At 40.8% G+C, this 14,595-nt stretch overlaps 1 protein-coding gene across 3 annotated transcripts in view; it reads right to left on the bottom strand.

Moving 5' to 3' along the window:
• Window positions 1–2,661, bottom strand: part of LOC121875971 (5-hydroxytryptamine receptor 1-like) — a 40,220-nt gene extending 37,559 nt beyond the window's left edge. For 2 of the 3 annotated variants that reach the window (XM_042380799.1, XM_042380798.1), the window contains exons 1-2: window positions 2,328–2,661; window positions 133–182 (exon numbers count right to left, since the gene is read on the bottom strand). The gene's annotated coding sequence lies outside the window, so the exon portion shown is untranslated. The remainder of the gene's footprint in view (window positions 1–132; window positions 183–2,327) is intronic. The other variant, XM_042380801.1, reaches the window with a different exon arrangement.
• Between the last annotated feature and the right edge of the window lie 11,934 nt (window positions 2,662–14,595).

The raw sequence follows: 14,595 nt of genomic DNA, 5'->3' as shown, positions 1-14,595 counted from the left end.
CGTCAAAAGTTTACATAAATCTATATCCTTCTTGAGACGAGATATTAGAAGGAAAGTATAAGTAATAAAAGTAAGAATAAAAGTAGGAATAAAGTAGATTTTGATAACTAATACACGGATGAATGTACTCACTTAGAATTAATAGGATGACTTTAGCGAGGCCACACATGGACGTCTGAAATCTGAAAGAAAAATGAAATAGGTATTATGATATTATTAAAGGTAAGTGTAACTAGATTTTTGTTAAACTAAGGTAATCACATTGTAGGACCAACAGTCAAAAAACTAGTAAACCTAACCTAACCTAACCTAACCTAACCTAACCTAACCTAACCTAACCTTACCTAACCTAACCTAACTTAACCTAACCTAATCTAACCTAATCTAGTATATCTAGTCATTTATTATATAATGGACGAATAGTTACTAACTCCAAAACTATCTCTACGATTTTGTGTGAGACAATATGACACAACGGACGAAGGACTATGACAACCCTACCGAGACAACAGGAGTCGTAGTGTTCATTGTGACATTAATCGATCACCCTCCGTAAAGAAACTTTTTGGTGTGAGCTACCTGTAGGAGGCTGGCGTATTACCATGATCTTTGACCAATGGATGATGGGTGAGGGAGATGGGTGAGGGAGATGAGTGAGCGAGATGGGTGATGGGTGAAGGAGATGGATGAGGGATATGAATGAGAAAGATTGTTGAGCAAGATGGGTGACGGAGATGAGTGAGAAAGATTGGTGAGCAAGATGGGTGAGGGAGATTTCTCTGTCACTCCTGATCTATGGGTAAAACCAGCTGAGTATGTCGAGCTGCCTCCCATCGTTATTTCGAGAAGCAACACGACTGATTTACCTCCTCTCCTCCTCTAACGTGACCTTGTGGCATGAGGCCCTTGGCACCATCATCTCTGGCCTTGGTCACGGTCATATTCCCAAAATGTTGAGGAAGACAGCATCCGGTGTTGGTCGTGGTAGTGAGGGTAAACATTAGGCCAGAACTGCTAACTAGAAGGGCTTTTAGTTATGGACCCTCTATATAGTGGACTTCCATCTGTATATAGTTAGTTAGACGGAGGTTTTCACATCTAATGGACCATCGTTATAAAGGACTTTTCTCTTCATAGTTCGTCAATAGAGGTTTTACTATACTGTACACTGACCATGCAAAAACATTACCAATACAGATATACACAAGGAGTAGAGGAATATAATGAGACACATCTAAAATATTGTGAAACGTGATATAATGTACTGAGAATCGTAGTTAATTTATGTAACGATTCACCATTCTCGTCTCTCGCCATTTCCCGCCCGTCCAAAACATTCACACAAAAATAATAATTGTTCGCGGTTGTGTCTAGATTGAAAATAAACAAAAAATTTAAGTGAATGACAAGCTAAAAAAAAAAAAAACATTTTAAAATTCTGTGACCTTTGAATTCTTGTTAACAAAAAGTAGAGAATTTTCTGAATATTTTGCTGTAGTGAGTAAAGTGTTGAAGGGAATATTATACAGAATATTCGGCGTGTGTTATGGCATTGGCTGGCGTTTGTGGTGCTAAAGGTGTATTACGGTATTGAACCAAGGTACAGGACGGTACTGAACCAAGGTACAAGCGGTACTGAACCATGATATACATTACGGGATTGAACCAAGGTATATTACGGGACTGAACCAAGGTATACATTACGGTACTTAACCAAGGTATATCGCGGCACTGAACCAAGGTACAGCACGGTAAGTGAATTAACATAGAAATCGTCCCAGAAACGAAGGGAAAATTATTAAATGCTAAATCTTGTCTTCATTGTTAATAAACCATAATTTCAAACTTTTAACTCATAGTTTTATTATTGTTTTATAGTTTGACCCTAAAAAGTTTACTCATACACTGAGGTTTTTAAATATTTCAGAATTCGTTGAGGTAGAAATTGTCTGTAACTAGTGAGTGAAGTTTGTAATGTAACAGCTGATAACTGACCTTAATTCATTATTATCTGCACGGGGCTGGAATTACACCTGTACATATTACCAAAATGATGTTTAATTAATATGTTAGGTTATGTTTATGTGGAAGAGACGCTGTTTATTATGTTCAGGTATAATACTCACACAGTTTTAGGTATGTGTGTGTGTGTGTGTGTGTGTGTGTGTGTGTGTGTAAACAAAACATTACGAATCACTCATAACTAATTCCTACTATCAGCCCCCTCTGGTCTTACCGCTAACCACCTGTACCATCATTAATAACAAACCCTTCCAACCAACAAAACGTAAATATTAATAAAAATAAATAAAAAAATAAATACTTACAGTTCTTCAATTATTATTATCTCATATAAACGAATAACACCAAAACCGAATTTATCTTACGAAACAAAGTGACAAAGTATGAAACAGTGTGAAATATCTTGTTCCTCTTGGTGTTCAGGGTCACTATTCAATATATTACGTCACTATGTAATGTTCACTTAGGCCGCATAAATAACACTAAGGTGAGGCAACATTATTATTTATAAGTTATGTCTCTTTTAAAGCAGTAAGTGACAAGACTCATAGTAGCACATCATAACGGCAAGTAACACTGGTATGACACGGGCTCTTAGATGACACTGGTATGACACGGGCTCTTAGATGACACAGGTATGACACGGGGGCCCCAGATGACACTGGTATGACACGGGGCCTCAGATGACACTGGTATGACACGGGCCCTCAGATGACACATGACACGCTCTTAGATGACACAGGTATGACACTGTATGGGACACAGGTATGACACACGGGGCCCTCAGATGACACAGGTATGACACGGGGGCCTCAGATGACACAGGCACCACACAGGCCCTCAAGTAAGACACTGGCCTTGAAGGAGCAGTAAGGAGCATGAGGCTAACAGAGATGACGGTGTGGTGGGCGGGGAACACAACCTGAAGTGTATGACATGGTATATGGCTTTTGTCACTCTGCCAACACACAGCTGCAGTCCTCCCCCCCCTCCTCCACCTCTCTTCCTCTCCTCCTCCCTCTCTCCTCCATCCATCTTCCATTACCTCCCTTCTCTCTCCCTCCCTTCCTCTCTTCATCTCAACACTCATTCTCTCTCTCCACTTCCCCCTCTCTCTCCTCCTCACCTCCTATCTCAACACTTCCATTCCTTTTCCCTCTCACCTTCTCTCTCTCCTCTCTCACACCCATATCCTCCTTACATCATCGCCTTTCCTCATCAATAAACCCTAAAACAGAAATAAATAAACCAAAACAGAAATCCAACAGACTCCACACACACACACACACACACACACACACACACACACACACACACACACACACACACACACACACACACACACACACAAACCTGTTTTGGTTATGATTTAGTCACATCGTCATTAACCTTTCGAACTTAAAACTGATTAAAAACCCAATAGTGTTTTATACAGAATACACTCAGGAGATCCTAGAGATAAAACAGTGAAGTTTATATTCCTTACAGGCAACAGACCAACCTCGTGTCGTGTTCAACCAAGAGAAGGAAAATTCACGGCAAGTTTCAGAGGGAATTTTTTTTTTTTTAGCAGCATTGACCTTGACCTTTGACCCAGTGAGACTAAATAGATACAGAGAGGTCAAATTAATGTTACGATTAGTGGTTATTGGAGGTCAAAATTACGCTCTGGAAAACTATATGTTGATGGATAGAGAGACGGAGAAACAGTCAAACATACAAAGAGACGGAGACAGACAGACAGACGGAGACAGAAAGACAAAGACGAAGACAGACAAACAGAGAGACGGACACAGACAAACGTACAAACAGACGGACGGAGAGACAGACGAGCGTACAGACAGACAGACAGACAGACAGACAGGCGGAGAGACAGACAGACATATAGCGCCATACACTACACCTATAATGATGACAGTAGAGACTAAAGGTTCACACACTGATATAGTTTACAGTCAAGAACAAGAGGCAGATGACACACACACACACACACACACACACACACACACACACACACACACACACACACACACACACACACACACACACACACACACACACACACGAGCTCTCAGATGGCAGGGAAAACTTTCATTAATCTTACATCATCAACACTTACGTCCCCCTCTCTGTCAACTTGTCTCTTGTTGATAATATTTACACTTCATCGGTATAATAAGAGTGAAATATCTTACACTGGTTTATATGTAACTTGTCGTGATCATGTAATAAACTGCAGTGCCGTTTATGGATTTTAATTGTGTTAAAATAGTTGAACTCTTAAAACAATAACAAAATTAGACTCAGGAAAGCTATATCATGCATGACTAAGAGCTGGTCTGTAAACTCGGTAGTCAACTGATGTTACAAAGGCAAAGTGACATGGCATGTGAAGTTACCTTTGAGGTAGACGGGGATGTTCCTGACAGAGGGTGAGAGGGAGATGTGGCAGACAGGTAGGTGAGGCGCTGGGTGAGGAGAGGGGGAGAGGGTGAGGAGAAGGGAGGGAGGAAGGGTGCAGGGGAGGGGAAGGGGAAGGCAAAGGAAGGAAGCAGGAGGGAGGGGAGGGAGGAGGGAGGGAGAGGAAACACTGGGAAGGGGAGAGGGAAGGGAAGGGAAGGGACCTGTTAATGGCACATCTGTTAAGCAGCCCCAGTCTCTGATACTCCTCAGCCTACAACCACAGTTGTTGTTGTTTAGCAAGAGAAAACTTAAGTAATTAGACTATCAGAGAGGCAGATAAACAGATAGATATAGAGACAAATACATAGATATATGAAAAGATAAATATATAATTATAGAAATAGAAGAATGAAAGAATGACAAATATACATCGATGAGCATAAAGTATAACTAAAAGACTGAGAGACCTCTGATGAACGGACCATTTCCTAGTCAAGAGGGAGGCAACTCGTCTAGCCTAAAAGTTATATTACTCACCCAAGACATCTCTGCCAAACACCTAATGAATAACTTACTTTTTCTTGGCATCTTGGAGTAAGGATAAAGTTAGCCAAGGAATCAATGTGTGTTTGCCACTCTATTAGTGAGAATGAGGACCACACGATGCCCAGGTAACAGATCAATTAGCATCACCCATAGTGTAATAGGTAGGTGTTGTGTGGTGTTGTGTATAAGTGTTGTTACCTGACTTCTATAGCAACACAGTATTGTATCTCTCGGGCAATACTACTTAAGTGTGTTTTTAATGAGTACGACACGAAGGACAGCCAGTAATTAACCTGTGTATGAAGACAGGTATGGTTGGCTATGTTCATTAATTATTTCTTTGTGCGAGAATCTTGGAGAATACAATTACGTGTCATTTTCAGCCAAATATTTTATCGTATTTAAGTCAATGTTTCTCCATTTTAAGCTTTACAGTAAACTATAGACACATAATATTACAGGTATATAATATTACAGGTATATAGTATTACAGTTATATAATATTTCAGGTATTACCAAAACAATGTCTACCTCGAGGAGTAAATAAGACCTCAAAAATATTAGTGCTTGGTTTTAAATTATTGAAGACTGGCTGTAGACGCAGTTAACGTGTCATAAATAATTCAGTTTTCTTTTGGGGGAATGATGGTGATGAACTAATCCACTTACTTAAGCTGCTGACGTCAAGACCGAGAGCTATGTATGCAGACAAACTTCACGTCGTAATTCTACCAAGACAACAGAACCATCGGACAAGCCCATCTGTTGTCTGTCCAAAATGTATACAACAATTTTCAGAATCTTGTTGGATCGGATAAAGAGACAGAAGAAAAGACAGACAGACAGACAGACAGACAGACAGGACACACACACACACACACACACACACACACACACACACACACACGCTCCTTGACGAGGACCTGAAACACATGCTGTTTTAAGCCACTAACAACTCAAGCATCTGTAGGGAACAAGAATTATATCTGATTAAAATATTTGTGAGTGAGCCAATAGTCTCCTGAGTCTTCCCCACCCCCCACCCCCACACACACTCACACACCTGACGACAACAACATAACTGACTCGAGGCTCAGTAGAGGGCATATTGTGAAGTTATTAAAAATGTACGGATGTACGGATTATATACATCACTGCCTTTTACACACACACACACACACACACACACACACACACACACACACACACACAGGAGCAAGTTCAACGTTTATTTATATTTTCTACAGCACCATTTATTGTTAGATTTATGCATTTAGAGAATTAAACAAAAATATTCAATGTTTATACTCTACCAGCCTGACGTAACTAACAATATATTTTGTTATTGGTAAAGTTACTTAGTCTATAACTGCATATCATAAATCCTCATTAAGATCTAAGTGTTTTTTTTCCGCGTAATACAGAGGCCAGAATCATAAACTAATACGTATTCCCTTCATTCGTTGTGATAGATGTGTTCTGTTGTGGTACTTCCATCCATTAGCCTGGTAGTAACTGGTCAAAGTGCGTCTTAGTGTACCGTAGTCATGGAAGAGAGTCCTGGCAGTCCTTCATGAATCCGAGACTCAAATGAACCTGTGAATCCGAGACAAAGTTGAGGGAAGGAAAAGGTAAGAGGTACGGGTAGGAAACGTGAGAGGTACGGGGAGGAAACGTGAGAGGTACGGGGAGGAAACGTGAGAGGTACAGGGAGGAAACGTGAGAGGTACGGGGAGGAAACGTGAGAGGTACAGGGAGGAAAACGAATCATAAACATCGATCAAGATTTAAAACAAAACATATCAAAAATGACAAATGAATGATGGAAGATTATTTAACTTTATCTAAGAATATAAAACAGACATTCTACTTGCTATAAACAGGTAAAGAGAACGTTAACTATCTAGGCCACGCTGACGACCCAACCAATCATCTTCGTTTACTGTGTGACAAGACTGTGAGTACCAGGGAAGGAGTGGGTGATACTTCTTGGTCATTTAGGTTATGATTCCCTTAAGTTTATTGCACCTTCAGGAGATCTGTCTGCTCGTGAGAATATACTGACGGGGAGGTCGTGGTTTTTGAGTGATCTTGTTCAATATTTAAGCAGTTATATCCAATCTTATCCTTCTATAATGCTAATTCTTATTGATTCATTTTCCTTAGTGTCAGACCAGGATAGCTATCATGATATAGACTAAGAGTAACTAAGAGTATCTTAACATGATGCCAGACCACTAGATCCCAAGACATGATATAAAGCTATAAATACGCACTACAAGTATTATGATATTATATTAACGATAACACACTAGTACACTAACACCGTGAGAGGTTCGTGGATACCAAGCCAGTCACCTACCAGTCTAAAATCGAGTCAGTGTTGGTGGTCGGGTGGATGATGAAAGTCAATTAAGTGTTGACGAGTGACGTGTGAGGCCATCAAGGTGACAGACAGACGTCATCGCTGTATCACCAACAGCGAGCACAGGGCAGGACAGACTAAGTGAGTGCTTGAAGTGTTCTTTCGGTTGCCCGTGGACCTGCACCAGAGAAAGGGCCGCCCGCGCGCCCATCCGCTCTTGTGTACAGATTCCAGGCCACTGACCTCGTTCCCCTCCACCAACAGGCTCAAACGTCAAACCTTGTCATCTCGGATTCGTCGTTCAATGTGAAAACGAACCCGAAGCTCAACAACACAAGGGAACCGAATCAATATCTTAACCCGTAATGAATTTTGTAATGGTTCATATTTCTTGTCAGTCTTATTTACTAATCAATTTAATTTGGATTTATAATTTAGTTTATCCCAACAGAAGTTTGTGTCATTAATTTAGTTTTTTGTTGTTTTTAGATGTTGTCTTTGAATGTTAGTGTCTTTAACCTGCTTTAATATTAACTACTGACTTTCAAAATTAATAAATTATCTATCAAGTAGGGCGCAGAAGAAGAAGAGAACGAAAGTCAAAACAACTCCCCCCCCAAAAAAAAAGAAACTCAGAAAGTAAAGAAAACTCACACTGGGTAGCAACTGTGTCTATGACGAAGAAACCTCAAGTACTACTGAACACTATGCACCAAGAGGATCAAACACGGTATATAGAGTTAGTGAACATCCATTATGTATATACGAGAGACGGAGGAACATTTAATAACCGAACAGAATAATGGATCGTCGTATAATGAAGTGGCAAAATGCGAGCAGTAGAATGGACCAGGAAGCACCATGGACCACCAACCATGAAACAGTGAAAACGAAACGAAATGAAATGAAACACGGATAAATACTTCTCCAGTCTGATATCTGCATGAGAAAGTGATAATAGAGTCCACCTGATCACTGTATATACACCACCCTTGTGTTTTGGTATTAGTGATGAGTTGACAGATATACAGATAGGAGGAAAATTCTATCTTTGAGAGTATTAACCAGTGGACTGTAACCCCTTGTGTACTGGGTCCCCTCTTGAGCTGCATAAAATCATCTGGTGTTAGTCAAATAAAATATTAAAAGTGGCGGCCCTGTAGTGAAGGGGAGATGAATTACTAATGGACAGAGAAACCAACACAACATGCAACACAAGCAGGAGGATGGGATATAAACTGTAACAATCTATTAATAAAGACAAAAACTATAGTTGAATACAGTAATATTGGGCAACTTAGTAATAAAGTGCTCATAATTGATGATATTTTGTCAGGATTTTATGAAGAGTCGATGCCTTCTCTTTCCTGCCCTCCTCCCGCCCTCTCCTTCCCCCTACCTCTCTCGCCTTCCCCTTTCCCATCCCCTTCCACCCTCTCCCATCCCCCTCCACCCTCTCCCTCCCACTGTCCCCAAATGTAATTGTAGCTCGAAGTTCTCTTCAATGGGTAAACGAAAGCAGTAAAGTCAGTAAAGTCAGGCCAACTTCAACTTGTAACTCGCCAGATTGGACTATTTTCTTTATTTATCTTTCCGAAAGTTTGTTGAAAATAGTGAATTGTTTTTTTAAGGAAGATATCTTCTGGGACGATAAAACCGGAGGGATGATTAATATGAACTATTGTCTATAGCTTCCTTCCCTTCTCCTTATCGAGTCTTCTGTCACTGTCTTCTTTCTTCTCCGCCGGGGACACATTCTAAGCCACCATCTTCCACCTTCTAGTTTTATTAAGCTGAGTGTCTACCTTCATATCGACTCTTAAACCTTATGACGAAGTGAATATCGTCCTTTGTTCACCCTTAGAGAGTCGTGGTCCTTTGTTCACCCTTAGAGAGTCGTGGTCCTCTGTTCACCCTTAGAGAGTCGTGGTCCTTTGTTCACCCTTAGAGAGTCGTGGTCCTTCGTGGCCTTGTTCACCTAGAGTCGGTTTGTTCCTTAGTTGTTCACCCTTAGTCGTGGTCCTTGTTCCCTTAGATGTGTCCTCTGTTCACCTTAAAGGTCGTGGTCCTCTGTTCACCTTAGAGTCGTGGTCCTCTGTTCACCCTGATGTCCTGCCGAGTCGTGGTCCTTGTTCCTGTTTTAAGTTGGTCTTGTTCATAGTCGTGTTGTTCACCCTTAGAGAGTGCGTGGTCCTCTGTTCACCCTTAGAGAGTCGTGGTCCTCTGTTCACCCTTAGAGAGTCGTGGTCCTTTGTTCACCCTTAGAGAGTCGTGGTCCTCTGTTCACCCTTAGAGAGTCGTGGCTCTCTGTTCACACTTGAAATCAGTCGTCCTAAGAGTGTCAGGAGGGGAGGAGTGTGGGGGAGAAGGGGAGGTTGGACACACTTGAGAGAGGCCAAGGTTTTTTTTTAGGGGAGTCATGGAGAGGGTGTGAGAGGTCAGAGAGTTTGTGGGATGATAGAGGAGAGGGGGTTAGAGGCCAGGGCTGTTAGGTAGCTGGGGGAGGAGGTGCGAGGTAGTTTTGTGTGTGTGAAATTTGAAAGGTAAAGCGGCAGGAAATTGGTACTGGAAATGAGAACTGAATCCTGGCTCGCCGCCCAACTTCAACTGTCGCTCAGGGGAGAGGACAGTGTTTATATACCCGTGGGTGATAGGGAATTTACCCCCAACCTGTTCTGTAGAGTAGGTATATTTCTTAGACTCTACTATTTAATTATTCCACCATGACGGGAAATCTAGGGGAAAATTATGAATTAGATCAGGGATGGTCAACGTTTTGTGTGATGTGATCAATACCTTTTCCAGTTACCTTGATGCGATCTACCAGCCAAATATTCACACATATACAACAGCATGGCACAGTCGAAGATTTTCTGTATGTATCGTTCTGGTGTGTCCATAATGATAATCTATTACCAGAACAAATCTAAACCAAAATAATATCCCAATGATTATTAGTAAAATTTGAATATGATTTTTGTATGGCAGCTTATTATGGCTGGTTCATTAAGTTCAACTATGCCATGCGATCGACTAGAGAAGGGCTTGCGATCGACGAGTTGGCCACTCTTGAATTAGAGACTATGACGGGAAATATAGGGGAAAATTATATTAGTGACTATTTCGTATAAGTTGTTGTAGATAGATACTAAGACGCCGAGTTCCAACTATGTTTCTCCGACTCGATACTGAAGGAACATTATACAGATCTACAGAAACTTATTACAAACCTAATGTTAATTATACCAGTTAAAGTTAAGTTAGGTAGAGTGTTAGAGAGCCTCAAGTCACTGAATAAGACAGGCAGACAGATGTGGTGGTCACTGAAGGGAGGAAAAGGTAAATAAAACTAACTTAATAAAAGGATGAAAGTGAGAAAAGTTGTAGTCTCACACACACACACACACACACACACACACACACATACACACTTACACATACACACACAAACACACTTACACACACACACACACACACACGAGAGAGAGACAGACAAGAGACTCCAGTAGCTGAAGTCCCACTTAAAGACCCTAAAAATGGACTCAAAATGCTGTAATAGAAACACCAAGGATAAGAGAGGTTACATAACGACCATATACCAGTAACACATCAAAAGACCACGAGATACATCAAGACCACAGATACATCAAGACCACGAGATACATCAAGAAGAGACCACGAAGATACATCAAAGACCACAGATACATCACAGACCACGAGATACATCACAGACCACGGATACGTCAAAGACCACGAGATACATCAAAGACCACGAGATACATCAAAGACCACGAGATACATCAGAGACCACGAGATACATCAAAGACCACGAGATACATCACAGACCACGAGATACATCACAGACCACGAGATACATCACAGACCACGAGATACATCAGAGACCACGAGATACATCAGAGACCACGAGATACATCACAGACCACGAGATACATCAGAGACCACGAGATACACCACAGACCACGAGATACATCACAGACCACGAGATACATCACAGACCACGAGATACATCCAAAAGACCACGAGATACATCAAAGACCACGAGATACATCAAAGACCACGAGATACATCAAAGACCACGAGATACATCAGAGACCACGAGATACATCAAAGACCACGAGATACATCACAGACCACGAGATACATCACAGACCACGAGATACATCACAGACCACGAGATACATCAGAGACCACGAGATACATCAGAGACCACGAGATACATCACAGACCACGAGATACATCAGAGACCACGGATACATCTACAGACCTGCGAGATACATCAGAGACCACGAGATACATCAGAGACCACGAGATACATCACAGACCACGAGATACATCACAGACCACGAGATACATCACAGACCACGAGATACATCACAGACCACGAGATACACCACAGACCACGAGATACATCACAGACCACGAGATACATCAAAGACCACGAGATACATCACTGTGCAATAAACTATAATCTCTCAACCTTCAACACACAATGATTATACCAGACACACACAGAATTATACCTGTATGGATAATTTAAACAGATTATATAATTTACTGATGCTTAATGTGACAAAAGGAGACCGAGAAATTATCCAGAAATAAGCTCATGCGTTTTGGGGTTAATTAGTGTTATTATGAATGATTTAGTAATTAGTATCTGAATAATTATTATCAGTGAGAAACAACAAATGGCGCCTGATATTAACAGTAAAAATAATGGTCGTAAATTTAACAGTGTGTGTGTGTGTGTGTGTGTGTAGCAGGTAAAGTTGCGGGGGAAATAAGACGCTCTAAGATGTTGTATAAATAGTTACTAGTGGACGAGTAGAATATAAAGACTTATTATAAACACAGAACCAGAAAGTAGCAGAACCAGAAAGTAGCTGAACCAGAAGGTAGCTGAACCAGAAGGTAGCAGAACCAAAAAGTGGCAGAATCAACCAAGAACTGAAACCTGACTCCAACTCTACATATGTCTACTCACAGCTAAGATTACCAAGTTCTTAGATACCTACATAATGACTGTATTGTAGAGTCGAGAACAAAACTTGGTTCCTTGTGGTGAAACTGAGTCAGGGGAATGAGTCTCCGAACTGACTTACCCTGACTGTCATCTGGTGAGGGTATGTGTAGTTTGGTCCCATATGGGGGGTCGATACTGCTTCACTTTGGGAGAGAGAGAGGAAGTGAACTTTTGACCTTTCACGGACATATAGACAAGGGAGAGAGGTGAGAGGTAGACAAGAGTTTGGTGAGAGGTAGACAAGAGGTAAGTGAGAGGTAGAAAAAACTAGGTGAGAGAGAAAGAGGTGAGAGGTACACAGAAACTAGGTGAGAGGTGACAGGGGAAGAGGAGAGAGGAAACAGAAATATGAAATCCCCGGAGATGGGACAGCTGACCATCCCCAAGAGTGACAGCTGGAGCTCTGAGTCAGGTGAGGATTTAAGTGAAAACATCGCTACTGAGAATTAATTCAGAAAAATAACTCATGTGAGCTTTGTGAGCACTGACAGAAGGGAAGGGTGAAAGGAGGATTGAAAATTAACATAGGTGTGTTATATGTGGATACTCTTTCAGGTGTGTGTGTGTGTGTGTGTGTGTGTGTGTGTGTGTGTGTGTGTGTGTGTATTATCTTTTTGTCGATACAGTAGACAGCTTAAACCATTCATTACTGAGGATGTAAAGAGGACAATCACCGCTATATTGCTTTTTCTATCCGGTCAAAAGTTTGTATTTTGATATTTGTTTTCCGGGAGAAGATATCGTTCGTAAACTCACCTGCGAATCACGTTTGTATTTTTCTCCTCGTCTCGTCGCCGCATTCCTCGTTCAGGGAAGGTCTCGCTCGAGCTTTCACCATTTTTTTTATCCTTGTATTTTCATTTGTAGTTGATTTTTTTTTTTTTTTTAGCTCTTGAGTACCAAAGAAACAACGTAAATAACTCGATAAATGGAGGAGAGGACAAAGAGAATTAGGGAAGGGAGAGAAAAGTTCCTGAGGGAGAGATGGAGAATAAGAAGAGGAAATGGAGAAGAAGGGAAGATAGATGATAAGGTTGTCAAAAGGAGGAAGATAAGAGAAAGAAGGGTTTGAGAGACAGAGAACGAGAAGAAGAAAAGGAGAAAAGAAAGGAAGATAAATGATAAAGCTGACAAAAGGAAGAAGATAAAAGAGAAAGAAATAAAAAGCGATAATAAGACAACAAAAAAAGAGATTAATTTAAAGATTCAATCTCTTTTATAACATTATTACAACGTTTATTATCAGATCTATGTTATTTCTCCATAGTTATCAGTTCTGTTCTGACTCTTCTCTTACTGCAAACTCTCCATCGTGGTCACCAGCTGAGAACCACAAGTAGAATGTGTGGACGTGAGGAGAGGTGACTTGGAGTCCTCTTACCTCCCTGTGCCTTTAGAATCTAGGCTCCGGGAGATGACGACAGAGAAGAACATTAATGATGATGGGTAAGGACCAATCACCTCACGTCATGCCCGCATTAGCGTAGATTCTGTCAGATTGCCTCGTGACGTTACCAATTCTTAACATTGCTTCACACTCTACTACAACGATCACTGTCTCACGTATTTAATATTGCGACATCACTAGTGGCAAGACACGAATCCTTCAATGATGTATAAATGGTTTTTGTTAAGAAATATTAGACATAGACCTTGATGATGTACACTCACAAAAACTATCTATACAAAATTATGTTGAGAAAATATGACACAACGGACGAAAGATTTTGGCAACCCTACCGAGACAACAGGAGTTACAGTGTTCATTCTGAAATTCATCGATCACTTCAAGTACAGATAGTTTTTTGAGTGACTGTATGGCCGAAGTGAAGTGATATAAAGAGCATTAGAAGACACTTACACGAGACACTCAAGACAGTGACGGGTCTACCTGGAGGACAAGTAACGAACGAACAACTCAAGTATTATATAAATGCTACTTAGAATCACGCCAAGAAGACCTTTAGGGAACAAATTGGCTTAAAGTTGTTGAATTAGTTAAGAACACATTATGTGAAACGTCTGTCTGTCTGTCTGTCTGTCTCTCTGTCTGTCTGTCTTTCATAAAGTTAATAAGGGAACTCGATATTGTTACGAATTTAATTGTTTACCGAGACAGCGAGCAGCCTCTCGGGTTCAAGAGCAATGGAATCTACTTCACCTTAAATGTCACCTGTAATTAACTGCAATTACAGCTACATTACGAGTTAGATAA

The sequence above is a fragment of the Homarus americanus genome, unplaced genomic scaffold, assembly GCF_018991925.1.
Source record: "Homarus americanus isolate GMGI-L3 unplaced genomic scaffold, GMGI_Hamer_2.0 scaffold42818, whole genome shotgun sequence".
NCBI classification, from domain to species: Eukaryota; Metazoa; Arthropoda; class Malacostraca; order Decapoda; family Nephropidae; genus Homarus; species Homarus americanus.
Note: the sequence above shows the minus strand (reverse complement) of the source record. Positions and strands in the feature narration are given on the sequence as shown.